This window comes from Dasypus novemcinctus, chromosome 3, assembly GCF_030445035.2.
Source record: "Dasypus novemcinctus isolate mDasNov1 chromosome 3, mDasNov1.1.hap2, whole genome shotgun sequence".
In the NCBI taxonomy this organism is placed as follows: Eukaryota; Metazoa; Chordata; class Mammalia; order Cingulata; family Dasypodidae; genus Dasypus; species Dasypus novemcinctus.
In genome coordinates this window covers 60,359,435-60,379,524 of record NC_080675.1, presented here as the reverse complement: position 1 = coordinate 60,379,524, position 20,090 = coordinate 60,359,435, and the positions used below count along the sequence as shown (strand labels likewise).

General features: G+C 38.3%; 1 protein-coding gene across 2 annotated transcripts in view; it reads left to right on the top strand.

The window, feature by feature from the left end:
• The window catches only part of FRMD6 (FERM domain containing 6), a 265,450-nt gene that overhangs the window by 73,645 nt on the left and 171,715 nt on the right, over positions 1–20,090 (top strand). For both annotated transcript variants that reach the window (XM_058293426.2, XM_058293425.2), the window contains exon 2: positions 9,980–10,042. The gene's annotated coding sequence lies outside the window, so the exon portion shown is untranslated. The remainder of the gene's footprint in view (positions 1–9,979; positions 10,043–20,090) is intronic.

The following is a 20,090-nucleotide window of genomic DNA, read 5'->3' as shown; positions in this document are numbered from 1 at the left end:
ATAGACTAATGACGGGAAGTCACCCTAGGATCTAGGCCAATCTCGTTCATTAACAGTGAAGGCTGGAGAGGCTCAGGGAGTGGGAACAGCTCTAGAAGTAGCAAGGCCTTAGATGGAAGTCTTGTGTGGAGCCCATTTTATTGTCAGGTCAAATATGATTAATTTTTCTGTGTTACATATTCTTTTATGAGAATTTTTTTAATGGGCACAATTTTAGCTTATATTTAGATTATGACCATAGAAAAATCAGTTTTTTCATTTGATCTTATTTACTACAAAGTTTAGTTCTTGAGCTTTGGTCCCTGGTATGAACATGCATGCCAGGGTGTGAACCCTCATATCAGCACATGTGACCATCTGATTATGGGAGCATCGTTGAGTTCTAATTGGTTGGATTTACTCATAGTCCAGTTGGTCTGAAAATCACTCATTTCTAAGTTAAAACAGCTGTCGTTGTGAAGAAATTATATGTGGATTTTATCTTTTATGTGGATATGAGTTTTAATTTACTTTTAATACATGTCTAGATTCTATAGATGACAGTGCTCTCAAACATATTGTCTTCTTTTAGAAAGTAACTGACATTTCACTCAACATGTTTCCAAGGTTCACAAAATGACAAATATTGAATGATATCATGGTTTTGAAATAATTAGAATAAGCGCATTCATAAAGTAAGAAACTAGATTGTAGGTTAACAGGGGCTGGGATAAGGGTAGGGATCAATGCTTAAATTACACAGTTTCCATTTGGAGGGATGGAAAAGTTTTGGTGGTAGATGGTGATGAGGATAGCACAACACAATGAACATAATTAACAATACTGAATTATATATTTAAATGTGGTTAAAAGAGGAAATTTTACATTGTGTATATGTTACCAAACAAAAAATTGAAAAACAAAGTAATAGAACTTTGAACATCACAGTGAAACCTAACATAAACCGTGGATGATAGGTAAGTAATAATACAGTTATAAAAATATGCTCTCATCATTTGTAACAAATTACCACACCAATGCAAGGTGTTACAATAGAGAGGGTATATGGGAACTCTCTATTTTCTGCATGATTTTTCTGTAAACCTGCAACTTCTCTAACTAAAAAAAACGTAGCTGAAAATATAGGACATTTGCAGTGTACAATTATTTATTTATGTGAATTAAGAGGGAACATTATTTTATGGACAATGATTAGTTGTCCTAAATTTTTGTGTCAGGGTGGGTGAATATTCATTTTCCTTTAGCCTAGCATCCTTCAAACTGTGGGTCAAAAGGTTGAAAAATCAATTTAGTGGGTTTTTTTGTTTTGTTTTGTTATGTTTTTTTATTGACTTTGTAATAATATTACATTAAAAATATATATATATATGAGGTCCCATTCAACCCCACCACCCCCACCCCACCTCTCCCCCCCAGCAACACTCATTCCCATCATCATGACACATCCATTGCATTTGGTAAGAATTTAGTGGGTTTTGATCAACATTCTAAAAAAGAGAAACATGGAATAGAATGGAATGGAATGGAATGGAATATAATAAAAATGTCAGAATGCATTCATTAGGGGTTAATACTATTTCCTGTAACTTTAATTTCAGTCTTGTACATATATATGTAAGTGTTGTTCTAGGTCATGGCATAAAATTTATGTCTTTAAATTTAAATTAAGAAGTTTATATCCTCTTTAGCTAGTGGTTCTTGGTGTTGTAAGTCTTTGGTATTTGCCTAATTGACTTTATCACCAATCCTCCTTTTTCTGAGAGTTGTGACTTTCTCAAGGTCATCATACTGTGGTATCCTGACTGATACCACTGCTGACCCCCTTCTCTTCCCACCAAATTCCTACATTTGTCAAACTGTACAGAAAATGATTAACACTCTTTTTCTAAAATGTGCTACTTCTATAGTATATATTATCAAAAATACGTAAGTGAAAATGCTACTTTATATTTCTGCAAACTCTTTTATTAAAATGCTTACAGATATTAATGCATGATACCTCCGTTTTAAAATTATCCATTTTCTGATGGTAAAGTTGACAAAATCATAAAGAGTTTTTTGGTTTAATCAATTTTATTGAAACATATTTACAAACCCTACAATCCGTCTAAAAATGTACCATCAGTGGCTCTTGGTATAGTCACAGAGTTGTGCGTTCATCACTGCAATCAATATTAGAGCATTTTCATTATTTCCAAAAGAAAGATCCCCAACCCCTTAATAGTCACCTCTCAATCCCGATATTCATCCCCTGCCATACATAACTGCTAATCTATTTCCATCTCTATAAATTTATTTATATTTATATTTCGTATAGATGGAATCAAACAGTATGTAGTACTTTGTGTCTGGTTACTTTCACTTAGCATAATTCATAAAGGGTTTTTAATAGGTACCTATTCCAGTTGAAAGTCTTCAACTACATCTTTCAATCCATATGGCTTCCCTGCCTGATGTAGTTTTAACTATCATTAAGTTCTTCTTTACATCAAAACTGTTTTCTCTTTTAATTCCAGCTCATTTCTGTATTTTCAGTACTCTATTGAGATAACAGTGGAAATTCATAGAGAAAATGGTTAAACAATAGATCAAAGAATGCACCCAGGAATCCAGAAATTTCATTCTTGTACTTCCCAGTCTCTTCCTTATTTTCACATCCCACATCACCTTTCAACCAAAACGCAGAACAGCTGAGTTTGGGCCTATCAGAGAGAAGGATGTCTGCCAGAGATGGAAGGAGTGTGCCTCGCTTATTACAACTCCCTGGCAGCTTGCCCAAGGCATAAAGAAAGAAGGGTGAGGGGAAGGGAAGAAGGACACCAAAATAATTCCAGATGGATAAAACAATTTAAAAAGCGAAACCATAAATTTGCTGGAAGAAAATATGAAATAGGTTTTTTGGTAAAAATTATTGAGAAGTAATAATAGTGACACCTCCCCCCCCCCCAAAAAAAAAAACCCACAGAACAGAATGATAAATAGAAGCCAAAAAAAAAAAAAAATTACTAAAAAAAAATAAAATAAAATAATTGTTTTACCTGGCTGAAAAACACTTTAACATTAAAAGACAAAGACAAACTAGGAAAAAAAATGTTTGCTAGACATTTTATAGTAAAAGGGCTACTTTCTGTTATATAAGGAGCTCTTACAAATCAAATGAAACAATAATCCAATAGAAAAATGAACACATAGAAAAAATGGGAATTCAAAGGTCTTATAAACATATGGGTATAGGTTCTACATCACTTATAATAAGAAAGTACAAATTAAAATGAGACAGAATTTTCCAGGTATCAGATGGGCAAAGATTTTTTTTTATGATAATACACAGTTGTGTTAGTTGCTAAACGGCTGCCAATTCAAAGTGCCAGAAATGGGTTGACTTTTATAATGGGAATTTTATTTAAGGTAAAAGCTTACAGTTCCAAAGCCATGAAGTGTCCAAATCAAGTGACCATCAGAGATGCTTTCTCACCAAAATCAGCCACTATTAATCCTGGCATGTTGCTATGTGGTAAAGCAAGATGGCAGGCAATCTGTGTCAAGATCTCTGCCTTCCCCTCCAGAACCTACCATCTTCCGGAGCTCAGCTATGGGCAGCTAGGCACAGGGCTTGTCTCTTACCCTGACTCCTCTCAGTCTTGGCTGCTCCTCTTTCTTCTTGAGTTCAGCGGTGAGCTATCCAACATATGGCTGGTCTCTTCAGCCTTGAGCTACTCCATGGGCTCAGCCTCATGGGGGCTTCTTTCCATGCCTCTGTTCTCTGTTGGTTCCAGACTCTGGAACCTCTCTCAGCTCTTGGGGCTTCTCTGTTTTCCTGCAGGCCTCTCTCACATGGCAGGATCAATATGGTGACTCTCCCGTTTCCTGTGTGTATCTGTCTCTCTGTGTGTCTATTTCAGACCCAGAAAGAGGGCGGAGACTTGACCTGAGCCATGCCTCACTGATATAGTCCAATCAAAAGAGTTTCATATCCACAGGAATAGATTAGTTCAAAAACACATTTTTTCTCTTTTTTGGATTAATAAAAGAACTTCATACTGTCCCAACCATTTCGATTAAGGTATATGGAAAGGGACATTCTCTTATGTTTGTACTGGGTTTGTAAATTTGTACAACCTTTATGGATGGTAATTTAACAATATTGATCAACATTTTAAATAGTCATACAGTAAGACCTATAATGACAATAAAGGAAACAAACCTTAATGCCCATCAAAAAGGGACTGGCTTAATAAATTATATATATCTATTGACACTGCATTATAAGTACAGTCCTTGGATGGCTCCATATGTACTAATACCTACAATTAATAAAGTATGCTAAAGGAGAAAAGCAAGGCACAGACTCTGTAGGGAATGCTACCATTTGTAGAAACAAAACAGAAGGGGCTCTTTATCCATACACATATTCTTGAGTATGCATAGGACATCTCTGGAAGGATATATAGCTAGATAACATTTAATACTCACAGTTCTAATGAAGTATCAGGGTCACTGGTAGGCCTAAGTGGACATGATTTAGTCTATATTCTATATACTTTTGCAACTTTTGAATTTTGTACAATGGACATGCATTACCAAATGAAATGTTACTTGATTTCTGTTAAGAGAAAAGAAAGGAGAAGGCAAAGAAATGACAATGACCAAGAGAAAGGGAGAAAACTATAGAAAAGTACATGCATTTTACTTCTAATTGGGAAATTCCAAAGTCACTTTTAAATTTTAAGTTAGCCAATAAATATGAAAAGATTTTAATTTAGTGTTGTGTTAGCTGCCCGGGTGTATCCAAATACTATAAACTCATGATGCTGTTCTAACTTTAGTATTTAAATGAGACTTACCCCCATATATAGAGGGAACTCAGCATCCCCATCTCAAGGCTTCTTGGAGGGTTAACCTCTCTGCCATGTACCTCTTGTTCTATTTCCTGATGCCATGGAATTCTTTATTTCACTTACCTAGTTCATCCTGCAGCTTTGGTCTCCTTGCCTTCTGCCAACTCCAATGTGTAATACAGCCCTGCGATTTATTTATTTGCCCAAAGCTTCTCACTAAAAGCAGTTGGTTAGAGGATATGAGATGTCAGATTGCCCTGGTTTAAAAAGCCCTTGGAAATTTCTTAGAAACCTATTTTCCTCTAAAATGCCAATTTCTGCCCTGTCTCAGGCCCCTTGTAACTCAGACTACTCCAAGCACTGCTTGTACACTGTCCCAAGAAACTCAGAATGGCTATTCCTTTCTCACGGAGGACCACTCATCTCTCTTTTTGTCTTTGCTGTCTGATGGAATCCAGCTTTAAAACCTTTCCTTCAGGGAAGCAGATTTGGCTGAACGGATAGAGCATCCACCTACCACATGGAGGTCCAGGGTTCAAACCCAGGGCCTCCTGACTCATGTGGTGAGCTGGCTCATGTGCAGTGCTGATGCACACAAGGAGTGCCCTGCCACGCAGGGGTGTTTCCCACCTAGGGGAGCCCCATGCACAAGGAGTGCGCCCCGTAAGGAGAGCCACCCAGTGTGATAAAAGAGCAACCTGCCCAGGAGTGGTGCTGCACACACAGGGAGCTGATACAAGATGACACAACAAAAAGAAACACACATTCCTGGTGCTGCTGACAAGAATATAAGCGGACACAGAAGAACACACAGTGAATGGACACAGAGAGCAGACAACTGGGGGGGGGGGCGGTGTTGGGAAGGGGAGAGAAATTCAAAAAAAAATAAAAAACCTTTTCTCAATCACTACACAAGTAATGGGGGTAGGGGAGAATGCCTAATTATAGGGGATTGATTACATAAATTATTATATTTCAATACAATGAAGAATATATAGCCATTAAAAATTATCAGAAGTCCAGATTTACTAGAGTAGAAAAATATTTACAAGGTATTAAATGAAATAAATTTATAAAATAGTGTGAATATATATATACGCACATATATACCTTTATAATATACAGATATCTATGTGTACACAGTATATGTATATGTATACACAGTATACATATATGTGTGTACATATATACATACAATCTCATTTTTTTAAACTCTACATAATGTACATGTGTTTATATTTGCTGGGATTAAACACATCAAAATGTCAACTATATAAATTTCTGGGTGGTGGAAATTCAGGGATTTTTTTCTTAAGTATATATTATAATAATTCTGCAGTAAACATCTAATTTTGTGGGAAAAAAAGAGTTCCAAAAAACATACAGGAGGTAAGGTGGGACCTTTACAGTAGCTGATCTCTGCTCTAATAATTGGCCAATATTATTGGACAATTAGCTGCCCCCACCCTCTGACTCCTCTTCAATGAAAATGCCCTCTCCTTTCATGACCTCTTCCCCAAAACTATTTTACAATAAATCTCCCTCTGTGCTCTGGTAAAATAAGGCAAATTTTTATAAGAAAAGAAGGAAAAGCATGGAATTTCCTTCATTTCTCTTTGAACTGTAACTCGAATGTTTGACATAATGTTTTCTATGTCTTAAGGGCTGTTCAACTCGGCCTTCTCTTCCCCTGATCCCTAACAGGGAGAATGAACTTTCATCCTTTAAGCCAGCAAGAAGAGATAGGAACTAAAAAGAGAATGCCAAATTCTCAGGAGTAGTAATCAAACTGTTTAACACCAGAAGGTCATGGGACTCTGCCCATTCCCTGCAGGGGCTATCAGAAAACAAGCCAGCTGTAAACTCCAAGGGAGTCTTCCCAGTGGCTGCAAACTAACTCTTAGCCCTGCTTTGCCCTGCACACTGACCAGGCTGGACAGAGATTTCCAAAGTCAAGGGACTGTAGATCAACACTTAAGCCACCACACATTGGGCTCCCTTTGTTCTGGGCAGCTTCATCTTTAGGAGACTGAGAGCTAATTGAATATGACTCCCTCATCTGAGGGCCCAAAACTAGGAGAGGTTGAAGGATCTGCCCAAGTTCACAGAACTGGCTAGTAGAAGGCCAAGAAAAAAACCCACTGCGTTAAATAAATACATACCTTTGGAATGCCTGAATGAACAAATAAAGGACTATTCTAATTCTAGCATGAAAACTCATTCCAAATCTAACAGCAAATGCTGCCTTGCATTGCCCAGTCTTTTGAATGCTTTGTACATTTCCTCAGAGCTGACAATGAGCAACCAATTGTCCACTGTAAATATTCATACAGATGTGCCTATCTGTAGGCCACAACGTGCTGTCAAAGCTTTACAGGAAGATTTAGCTCTATTTCAAATATAGAGGAATAATTCTCTATTTTAATAAAATCCTCATAAAATAGGGATATAGTCTGAAAAATAGAAAAATCAATTTTATCTTATCTACTTTATCAATCCAAATTTTCATTCATAAAATGGTTCTTCTAAATTAAGTGAACTGAAAGAGTTAACAGAGCACACATCCTTCCTATGCAAGGAGGAGCCCAGTAAGCCACCACCGTAGAATATTTATATTGAGTTTTGATCCCCAATGTACTTTCAGAACTGAAAGTTCAACTCTCTGCATGTGTTGTGCATGATGTTTTCCTCTTTAGACTGAGAATAATATTTTATAAAGTATCTTTCCATGTGTAAGTTGCACACACTTGTAAAAGGACGCTAAAGGATAGGAGCATTTCTTGTTTTGATTGCATTTATTGGAGTGGAGTATTTGCCATAACCTCTCTGTGTAGGAAACTCTGTTAATATACAGCGGAGATTGTAAATTCAAATGCACTCAGGGTCAAATGACTATATGAGCAAAGCACTTTAGGTGGGAGAAGCCTTCGGGAGTAGGAGAGCTAGTGTCCCATGTGAGGGTGGTGGATGCTACTCAGCTCCCACCAATAGTTACCAGGCGACATGTAGGCCAGGTTTGATAGCCTGCCCAATTTTTAAGGGAAAATATAAATCTGGAGTTTTTTATGTGACAACTTTTGACTTGTTAATTAATATTGGCAACTAATTCAAATATGTTTTAAAACATTGTAATTGAGGTTCAAATGAAAAATGTTCTGTGGGCTGCCTTTGGCTCACTGGTTACCAGTTTGAGATTTTAAGACCCCAACAATGATATTTAATGAGTGGTATTGAAGTTTTTTAACTAGTGCCTTAAAGAGTTTATTTTCTAAATAAAACTATAGAAGGAAATCTGTCTTTTTATACAAACCAAATGCATCCTTTAATCCATACCTGCAAGTTCCTTCTAGTTGAGGTGAGTTAAAAAGTTGGAGTCTATAGATACCTTGTCTTGCTGAGCTGAGAAGCAGTGGCTTGCCACAAATTTTCTTTTCTAATGCTGTCCCCAACTCTCTCAACTCGTAAATTCTGCACTATCTACACTGCATAATTCACATTTAACTTGATCCTTTCTTTCATTGTTTTTCATTATTTTACATGTGTAAGTCTTGTATTTGCAAGCACTTCTGAGGCAAAAATCATACCTAATACATCTTTTAAGCCAACCCCAAAACTCAATAAAGAGTTGCAATTGATTTTTATTTTAAAAAGTGGGGAAAGAGAAGAATAGCCTATATTGACACACGAATATACAGTTATGCTAGAACTAAGTTTAGGGTCTTGAAGTTCCTGAATTTATACTCAAGGTGAAGTCTATCTGTAGGCACCTTGTCCTGCTTTGCTTGCCACAAAGTTTTAAAGAAGAAAGCGCATGGCAAAATAGTGATGAGTTCATCATAACTTTTCTGGATTAAAAGATTTGGAGATATATTTAATCCCATGGAGGTGACTATGGTCCTTTATAACCCTTGACTTTGAATGTGAACGTTTCTGAACCATCTCGTTTCTGCAGAAAACCCTCTATTGATTTGGGCACTAAAAGAATGGTAGACTCAATTATAGGTCAAACTCATGTTTTGCATTCACATTTGGAGGAGCAGAAGCATGAGATGTAATCCCCCTTAATCCAGAAATGAATATTGTGGGAGAAGAGCAGCAAGCATTGAACCTCTGGAAATGACCACCCACTATCATTGTCCCTATCTGAAAGTGAAGATGAGGGGCCTGAGAAGTTGTAAATACCAGAAGCAACTCTTTGCAGTGCCCTGGTCATTAATGGACTATCTACAATGGCAAGAGGAGGCTAAAAAGCCAGAAACACTGGGCTCGTGTACCAGTCTGCCAAGAATATCTGGGAGTGAGTCTAGCATTTGGTTTGAGTTGCCTAGAACCACTTGAAAGTGAGGAAGAAGGACGGAAACAATGACCCTATGGATACCTAAGTCCACCAGGCTAGACATAACTGGGAATCCAGAGACTGAGGGGAAGAGGCCCACTTCGGTGTGAATTGACTGCCTGACCAATGGAAAACACTATAATCCATCCCTTTCCTAGAAATTTTGATAAAATACCCAGAAAATATTTTTACTGAAGAAATCCTATCTCCATACTCCTTTGTCTCACAAACACCACACATTCAATTGCACACCATACATATATGCCTCTCAGACATTTCTTTACCCTTCTTACAATTCCCTTGTTTGGTAATCTAAGGGAAATCCAAATAAGATTTGTTGTAATCCAAATGAGAGATAAATAACAAAATTCAGACTGTATCATTGCATTAGGAAGCAGATTTTAGACTGCAAAAAAAAATTTTTTTAATGCCTTATCTTAGCACACAATACTTGGGTGAAATAAGCATTCATTAAAATAATTTAAAATATTTAGTGGCAACTCTGGTATTATTGTCACCTTCTTTTCTAGAGAATTTATTGTTAAATCATGAAATTTCCTTTTTATTGGTCATTGAGTTGATCCATATGCATCTTCTTCATCTGCAAATTGGTTTAAGTTGTTAATAGAAAGTCACACTGAATATACAAGTTGTATATTCATGGGATATGATGATACTGTGTCCAAAAGTTAACATTAATTATATTAATTATAATGATTGAGAAATGTATGTTTATATAATATTATATTAATATAGTGTATATTATATTTCCTTTCTTGATTACCCTTATCTTTTTTCTCAACAGCTTTTACACCCATTTTTTTCTCATGACGCTTCTTCTGGTTGGAAACTTAACAAATTTCATCAGGTAAGAGACACTAAATGTGACCATGTAACCCTTATTTTAAAATAAACCAGAGGGAGTAAACTAGGAAAGGTGAAACAGGATCTCCATTCTTAATTAATACATTTTAGATCACTGGTTCTCAAAGTTTGATCCTCAGGCCAATAGCATCAGCATCACCTAGGAACGTGCTGATAATGGAAATTCTCAGGCACCACCCAGATCCAAAACCAAAAAACCAAAGTTTTAGAAAACCTTCTAGGTGATTCTGATGCACACTCTAGTTTGAGAACCACTGTTTTAGATAAGCTTTCATGGGCCAAAGGAATAGAAAATGTCTCCTCAAGATTGATAGAATTTGAATGGTTTGATGTCTCTTCTTCTTTTCCTCCAATTGCCTTTTCCTCCTTCCTTCAGATTTATCCATTCTTCATTTAGCAAGCTGAGGATTGCTTTGTAAACTCTTCTGAAATGCTGCATTACAAATATACTCATCTATCTGACGAGTTAAAGGCTATCTAATAGGGACACCATCAAAACTAGGGATTCAGTAGTTGTCAACTAATTAAATTGTTTAAACTTCCTTTTTAACCTTGAAAAGAAAAATACTCAAAGAAGACACACCTATAAAAGGGTGCCCAACTTTGGAGATGATTGCCTTTTAAATCTAATATACATAGGACATCCTCTTAACAAGTGGAATTAATATTTTTACATGGGCTGAAAGTCTTGAATTGTCACTTCTGAAGACATTTGCAAAGGATTGTATTGTCCAAAATCTGAGTCTGTCCTCTCGTAGTTTAGAATATGTTGGAGGTCTTGTCTCTACAATATCCGGTACCTGCAGTTCTAGAAGCTAGGCTTGATAGCTGCACAGCAGCCATTTCACTTCCATCCTTATTATGATTTGTTGTAACCCTGGGAAGACTTATGAAATCTCTGTTAAACCTAAAAAGAATATATACGAGGATGACATCATTCTGAAATGATGATTAATGCTGCCCCCCCAAATGCCTTTGCTTAAGATGACCCCTACTTTGCAAAGATATCCATGATTTCTAATCTACGTTATGTGTATTATTTGAGCAAGTAGGTCTCGGAGTCTGTAAGACTCAGTTTCCTCATTTGTAAAGTGAAGATGATAATTGCATCTACTTCTTAGAATTTTTATAAGAAATAATAGAGCTAATGAAAGAACAGAGTACTGTGCCTTAGTTAATTAATATTAGCCATGACTAAAAATAATTTTATTGAAGAACAGATCTAGCTTAGCAGGTTGAGTACCTGCTTCCCATGTACAAGGTCCTAAGTTCAATCCCAGGTACCTCCTTTAAAAAAAATAATTTTCTTAATAGAATTGCTAATTCAAAAATGTCACATTAGATCTTGTCCCATAAAAGCAAGCACACTGGGGAGTGGATATAGCTCAATGTTGAGTGCCTGCTTTACTTGTACAAGGTCCTGGCTTCAATCCTTAGTACCTCCTAAAAAAAAACAAAGCAAAACAAAAAAGCCAAGCGCATAGGTAAGAGATCAAGTATCTCTCGTTGCATGATTCACCCACCTGTAAGTTTCCCAATCACAACCAGTATCAGCCCTACCACTACGACTACATTTTATTTTCTGTGGAGATTTGTTGTCACTTCCCTGCTCTCTGTTCTCCTATTTGGCTGCTGCTGACACTCCAGCATGGAGCCAGGTAGAATTAGGGGTATATTAAAGTGTGGAAAACCATTATACATAGCCCATCCATAAAGCTAGGGGAAATGGCATCTGCTTTTAGCTCCTCTGCTAGCCACCAGACCTTGGAGCAAAATCCAAAGGTCAGCTGATTGTCCCAAGTGCAGGCTTCAGATGATCAAAGGCTGGAAGAGGGCCTTGAAAGGTGATTTATCTCCCTACCTTCTAATAAATTTATAAAACAAAACATGTATCAAATTTTTAAGGATTTCAGGAGAAGGAAATTTCCCTAACCTTTCATATAAATGTTAATATTGAAGGATAAAAGTTATATATGAATATGAAATCTAGTTTTGGCCCAAGTTTAAACATTTCTTAGAGAGAATATGCTGGGAAGGTACAATTTCAACTATGACAAATTACCCTGTACATGGATTTGGCAAGAGGCAGGATGAGAAGATGGAAAGGGGATTCTTGGAGGAGGGAATGTGTAAAGCATTAGGATTAAATAAATGTCCAATAAACAAGAGATTTCTGAGTTTGAATAAGTGACATAGAAAAATGAGAAACATCTGGAATCTGTACTTATTTTGCTGCTCAGAAACACAGTCTTGAGGTTCTTTGTTGAATCATTTACTTGGTAAAGACTTATTAAAAACAAATGCCTAAGGTGGTTGAAAAGAGAATGTAGTAGAAATCAGAACACCAAAGCTTTTAAAGGAACCATTTCAAAGAGTTTTTACTTTCCATCAACTAAGCTTAATGCTGTCTCCTCAAACTAGTCCTTTTGTTCCATTTCAGTACATACTTGAAGAGTCAAAGTTTTACAGACACATTTGAAATTTAATGGTAAATTTTTTGAGAGAAAGAGAGGACTGATTTTCTTCACATTAAGTATATTATATGATGTTTTTCATAACCAACTTCTTCCATACCAAAAAAAAAAAAAAAAAAAGATCAACTAAGAAAAGGGGATCTACCTAGATGTTGACCCTTACTTCTATTATTGACACAGCTGGAATACACAAAAGAGGTTGTATACTTCCTTCATTTCTGAGGAAGATTCAGTTGTCCCTAATAGTTCTATGGATAAACTAATAGCCATGATAGATTAGAGTAGGGAGAGAGGGATTACCAGTCACTGCAACCCCACTCTTTTCTTGGTCAATGCTTTCATACGTCCTGGTTGGGGCCCAAAAACAGTCAGTGGAAGGAAAGTAGGTGTTACTGGCCTTTGAGGTTACCAGCGTCAGAATTTTAAGGGGGCTCCTGAATTATTTCATGCCAGTGCTCTGCTGTGGTTTTTGTCTGTACAGAGCAAAGAAGGAGGGAGGGACCAAGAGAGGGAAGGAGAGGGGAAGCCAGAGCGAGGAGGAAGGGAACCAGGGATGGAGGAAATGTCTTGTGGTGAAATAGATATTCTAGAGATTTGCTCTTCCCTAATTGGTTTGCGACTTTTCTCTAGTACTTTTCAAGAAAGGAAATTTTGTGAGAAGTCAGATCTCAGGGAAGTCAAAGAAAGGAATCACGCGTAGAAGTAAGCTGCGTTTAGGAAAATTCTGCTGGCAAATTGGCTTCTGCTGATGTTACTGCTGGGCCAGCCTCACACTGGTCTTTTGTATTCAAGTAATGGTAATGAAGAAATTCCCCAAGTCTTGTCTCTCTTATAGTCAAGTTCTTAAATTCAGGGGACTGGATGCCCTTATAAAGGAGGCAAGGTGGAGGGTAGACGACTACTTGCTTAGTCCATTATTTTCATAAAAGAACCAAAGAATCGCCATAATGGGTAGGTCCATAGACCTGGTAACCTTGTTCTCTAACTAAGTGACCTGATCCTAAAATAGCCGCTAGGAATAGTTTGGGGGGCAAGGGGTAGAGAAGACAAGGTTGTTTTCTGTGAGGCCAGGCATTCCCAGAATCCCACACTGAACACTGATTAGCTTTAATTAAATTCATTATTCTCTCCAGCCTAGTTTGTGTTTTCTAATTGAGACACCCCTTTGGTAACAGTTTCCCTAGATTACTAGCCACTGTGTGCTCCTTTTATTTACGCAAAACCTACCTTTGATTCATCTTTGAGGAATGTCCTTGGTGTGCTCGTCCTTGCAACCCTGCGCAATCCTTTATAGCTTTGCAAACCCTGTCTGTGCTCAGCTTTCAGCTCAGACAGAAGGGTGCAGATAGGCTCCTCCCGTCTCACAGCCCAGCCTTTCTAGTTTGTTCTTCTGGAAGTACCCTGGAATGTATCGGCCTGCAGTATTCTAGGCATAGATCAGTGTATAAGCAACAATAGAATATAAATATTCACAGAGCCTTTATAATTACCCTAGGAAAAGGTATTTTTGAGATCTATATTTGCCTTTTGCATTATTAAAATAAAATATAAATGTGTTGCTTTTATGTAAGACCAACTTGGGCTTCTTCATCAAAGCATGGAGGCTGTGAAATATGTCTTTTGTGTCTAGAGAGGTGATGCCTCATCAGTCACCTCAAACTGGCTACCACAAAAATTGTTATTAATTCTAGTTTTATTCCAGAGAAAGTGGCTTAAATTTTTTCCCTTTTTTTTTCATTTATTGAAATACATCACTCATACATAATCATACATAAACAATAAATGTATAATAGGTGTGAACTTACAAAACAAACATATATATCAGATCAGACAAACATATAACATCTCACCCAACCACCAATAACTTGCATTTTTCCCAATCTTTTTGACTAATGATTGAAGAGCATTGTCAAAATATTACTACTAAAGTATTTTTCCCCTAACCAATCTGATTATTATTATCTTTATATCATTTATATATGAACATACATAGAAGTGGCTTAAATTTTAGTAAGATCTAACATTCAAAGTAAAAGTTTGGAGACAAGGAGTGAAGGCAGATAAGCAATTCTATCTTATCAACCTATTGCTATGAAATGTTTGTTAAAAAAGAAAAATCAGTCTGTGAAAATCAAGACAGCTCTGTCTGTGCTCCTGGAACATCAGGTCTTTTGGTCTTGCCTCAGCTGAGAGGGCCCACCTGGCTCTGACTTCCTCCCGCAGATGCTCCCTGGCCGAGGGGAGTGGAATTTCCCTTCTGGGGCCTCCCTAAATACAGGATCTAAAAAGTGTCACTGAGACATGCAAGTCTCCTTCATGGACTCACCGGGTGCCTATCAAACTGTTCCTATTTTTATGAGACTTAACAGAACTTTAAGCCTCCAGTCACAAAATGTTTTCTGTGTGAAACCCTCAGAGATTTTTTTTTCTTTTCCATCACAAAGGAATACAGAGCTTGCTCATGATTTCTTAATGGGATTCAGCTGCCCAAACTGCAGTGCTTTCGGCTGTACTTTGGAATTCACTGTGTGTCTGCCTTGCTTTTCATTTGCAGATCTCTCTCTCTCACACACACACACACACACACCCCCCATAACTAGCAAGAACTCATGAACATTAAGCTGCATCTGTATGAAAATGAACCCATCTGTAGACATTCCCAAATAGGCTAATGTTATCTTATTTCAGACAATTTCTGAGATGGTCACACATTTTTGTGATTGGAGACCACTGGCAGCATCGGGCTGCTAGCAGTGAGGGTTTGTGGCCAGAATGGAGCAAGTCCAAGTCCAGGATGCAGCTTGCACTACCCAGTCAACAACAGACATGAGGAGCAGCCAGCAGACCTGAGACAAAGGGGCATCAGAACAAGCCAATCATTAGAACCAGCCTGGCACCCAAGACCCAAGAGAATGAGTCACAGGAAGAGAAACAGAGACCAGGGTCCACAGAGTCTGCAAGACCAGAGGGGCAAGGCACAAGGAAGCACAGAGCAGGCTTTGTACCAACATTGAAGAAGGCATTCTAATCATTTCCCGCTTCTGGGTTTCTCCACATTCCTGTAGTAGAGAGTAAGCCCAGTACAGGAAGGAACAGGAAACTGAGATGTGGAGCACACACATGTGGGACTGGAAGATCTTTGGTGAGATCATGACAATGTAGAGAAAGACGAGTTATTGAAAATTACACATTTGAACATTAAGCATAATGTAGGTTGCTGAGGCAACTGACTGAAAACTCTATTTTCTAACTTCTAGCATGCCAACCTCATCTCTTCTCTTTAAGCAGAAAGCTTTTTAAATTATTCTATCCTATTAAACTTGACAGGTACCTCCTTCTGTGACAAAGATTCTGGTTTGGTCTCCTGAGTGAGCATCACCCTTTACTTCCCTTCACTTCTAAACTAATGGTCCCGTCCACCTTTTTTTTTTTTTGACCCTGAGCATGGTTTTTGCCTTGGCTTAGTTCTCCAGTGTTTGCATTTTTGATCATCAGCAAAATTTTCCTGTCTTCACATCTCATAATAATTCAGACCTGTGCACTCTGGAGAGAGGAACCTCCCAATATTAAATTGGCTACTCAGGCCATCTTGCGTGGCATGTGTAAATGCTTTATGGAAGACAGGCTCTCGCCATGATTCCATCTCTCACAGGCCCTCAGACGTTAGACAAGTCTCTTCCACTTTCTGTGTCACTTCCTGTCTGTTCCAAAGACCTGCTGTAAGAATCAGATAAAATAATGGAGGGGAGAGGATTATAAATGTTAAAGAACTGCACAAATGGTGTTGTTATAATAAAACATGGACCTTTTGTTCACACTGGGGTGGGGCTGAGTCTCCTTCAGTCATTCTTTCAGCTTGTTTGTGTAACCTCTGGTGAAATATTAATAGTTGCTCCTAAGTGGCGTAAGTTTCGCATATCCTTTGCATCTTCTGCTTCCACAGGGCAGTCACATCTGCCATTAACTGCTCCTTCTCAGAAGGGCTGGGTATGCAAATTCATGTGGCTAAAAAGGGCTTGGGCACTCTGGTTAAAAGAGACACCTTAGATAGGATTGATTTTAGTGACTCTAACCCAGAAAAGAACAGCAAAAATATATATGTTACCAAAACCATGGCACAAAGAGCCAATAGCTTAGCACTATGGATCTTATTTGAAATTTCCATTCAGTGTTGTCACATCTCCAACAAACATCATAACCATGAACTTCAAATTTAACTGAGTTCCTACTAGTTCAATTAAATGTCAACACATGTTTATGCCTATCAAGTGTGTGCCAAGCCCTACGCTAACTTCATGAGTATTCAGATTCTTCCTTAAGAAGCTCAGATGGAGATAAATACAAACATAAAAGAAAAATAATGTTCAGTGTGACAATGTGATCATTGCTATAGGAGAGGCATATTCTATGGGCTATGATTGTCTAAAGGATAGAGCAAATAACTGTCTAGAAAGTTGAGGAGGCAGTAACGTGAACTGGGTCTTGAAAGGATAAGTAGAAATAAAGGATGTTGTTAATACGGGAAAATGCGGGAGGGCTAGGGAGTGGGGCATATAGGAATCCCCTATATTTTTTATGTAACATTTATGTAATCTAAGTATCTTTAAATAAATAAATCAGGATGAGTAGAAGTTGGTCAGAGCGCGAGGGCAGTGCAGTAGTTTGGTGCATGGGCTGCAGCACCAGTCCACTGGTTCAAATTGTCATTCTGCTACTTCCTAATGCCGTGACCTGGGCAAGTTACTTGATCTCTTGGTGCTTTGGTTTCCTCATCTTTACAATTGGAATGATACTAATAGGGCCTATCTCAAGGGTTTTCATGAGCACAAAGTAGTTAAGGCATGCAAACCCTCAGAACAGTGCCTGCTAGTTAATCTCGCAGCAGGGAGCAGCCATTATCACTGGTCTTCACTGAGTTAAGAGTCAACATGCAGGAGAGAGATGCCTGGAACTGACCATCTACTCTTAAAGACCTAGTCTCTGAATTTAAGAGATTTATAATATCATTATCATTACTAATAACAAAGAAAGCTCCATGTGCAATCTTAATTCTCCAACAACTCTGAGAATCAAAAATAACTTATTAATACATTGGAATATCAGTAACACTACAAGGGGTGCAAAGTAAGTGAAAAATAAGTAGCACAGATGGTAGATTAAAGAGAAATACAGACAAGATATTTACAATCTAAAGTAAATGTGCAAAGTCTAAAGGGTTGCTAAATAGTGGGCTTAATCTCAATGAAGTCTCAGGCATGATTGTTTTGTTTGTTTGCTGGTTTCTTTTTGCTTTTTGTTGTTGTTTCTTTGCATGTTCGTTGCCTCTAAGCAGGGCATGCCCTTTCCAATTTGCTCCAGTTCTCACTATTGTCCTTGTTTTCTCCTGCCTAGCCCTGAAAACATTTGACTATTGAAGTTTGTTCCATGTGGACAAGGATCCAAAACTTGAGCTTAGCAAGTGCGCACATTTGTTGAATGGTGTTTGCAGGCCAGGCCCCATGCTAGGTACTGTCATACACTTGTTGCACATACCATCCTGAATAAGGTGTTCTCATCCCCAATTTACAGATGAGGAAACCAAGTCTTATAGAGAGTTGACCTTGAAAGAAAAGCAGGATTGGAGGTACCAAGCAGAAAGTACATGGCATGTGCTGAAACTTGTTTGACTGGAAGGGAGGATCCATGCAGGGGTGTAGTATGCGTTCAGGTGGGAGAGGGCGGATGAGCTTACAGGCCAGGCTTAGGAATTTAAACGTGGCTATGAGAAGCTAATAAATGATAGTTTCCTTTTCCTCCTTATACTCCTATGAAAACCCACCCACACTAAACATGTAGGCTATCACATGGTCTGGAGGTGCTAGGCAAGGCTGAAGATGCTTCACTCCTCTTTGGAGAATGCCCCAATAAAGGCAAGGACAATCCTTCATCTCTCATGAAAACCTAAGAGAGGGGGACCTTTCAACAAATAGTCTCAGTTGAAATTTCCTCAAGTGTATAATTTTAAAGAAAATGGCCACCGGTTTCTCTCCCTGGATTCCAATCCTTGAAATCTGACTAATAGTTAAGTCTTGCACTCAAGAATGCCATCAATATAAAGAACAAATTCCTTCACCTTAGATCCTCAAAAGTTCTTCATGATGTTGTTTCTCTTTACCACCCCACCCTCATCTTGCGCTGCTCCCACAATGCACCGTAATCATGTTGACCCTATTGCTGTTCCCTGAAAACACTAAAACTTCCCCAGAAAACTTGATCAGACCATACACCTCCCCCCAACCTCCAAAATGCCTTGCACTTACTTCTAGGACACAACTTCTCACTGAGAGTGTGTCTGTGTACATTATATACCATAAGCTCCATGAAGGCAAGAACCTTGCTTGTTCTCTGTTGTTTTCCTAGCACCTAGCTTATCCCAGCACATAGTCGACACTCAATAACAATTTGTCAAATGAATAAATAGATGATTGATTGAGGGAATAAATATTTGGATGCCCTGATCCTTGCCCATGGTCAGACCCTGGTCTTCCATGAGCCGGGGTGTCCTCCCTGCCTAATTGTCCACCTGGTCCTAGGCCCTCACCCCCAACCTGATCATTGGTTTATGGGTCCTTCTCCAGCTAACACATACCCATTCACTCTCTGACATGCACACACTCACCACAACCTAAACCAACAAGAAAGTCGGTGGTCTTATCTCTCCTTTCTGGTTGCTCATCCTTTTAACAAAATACTCGGTTACTTGCCAGAGCTCTGCTGCTAATTACCTATTAAATGTCCCTGGAACTCACAGTTCCTCCACTTCCCTCTCAAGTCCATTATTATATATGAATGGACTAGATTGGGAAAAGAGGCAAGGCGGGGAGCCTTAACAGTATCTGGCTTTTATCCTATTGCTGTTGTCCATTCCTAGAGTAAAGGGGAGATATGTGTAGGTGTGTGCTTATGATATATCAGCCCACAGCCAGGATGCTCTGGCTGTCATGGAATGAGCAGCCTGGGAAGGATGTGGACATATGTCTGCTCATTGGAAAGGGGCAGGTCCTGGATGGGCAGACACAGTTGTAGGGCTCAGCTTTGCAAGCCTGAGCAGGCCAAACCTGGAAGTCTAGTACTTGCAATAATTATTATTGTTTTAGCAGCATAATTGCTAACATCAATGAGCACTTCCTATGTTCCAATCACTGTGCTAAACACTTTACATAGATTATCTCAATTATTCTTTATGTCAACTCTACAGGGTCAATCCTCTTATTCCTATTTTAGGGATAAGGAAACTGAAGCACAGAGAAGTTAGGTAACTTGTACAAGATCACACAGTAAGTGGTGGAGACTGGGTTTGAACCCAAAGCACTCTGACATCAAAATTCCACCCAATATGGAATAGTTCAAATCAGATGCCCTTTGATCATTGAGAGTTAGAATATGGAAGCATCAAAAAGAAGCAACCCAATTTGTTTTTAGAGTATAACCCTGACAGACTGAGGAAAATGGAAGGATCATTGAGTCTTAAGAAATATGTAATGGGTAAAGAGAAAGGATATTTTAAAAAGCTATACT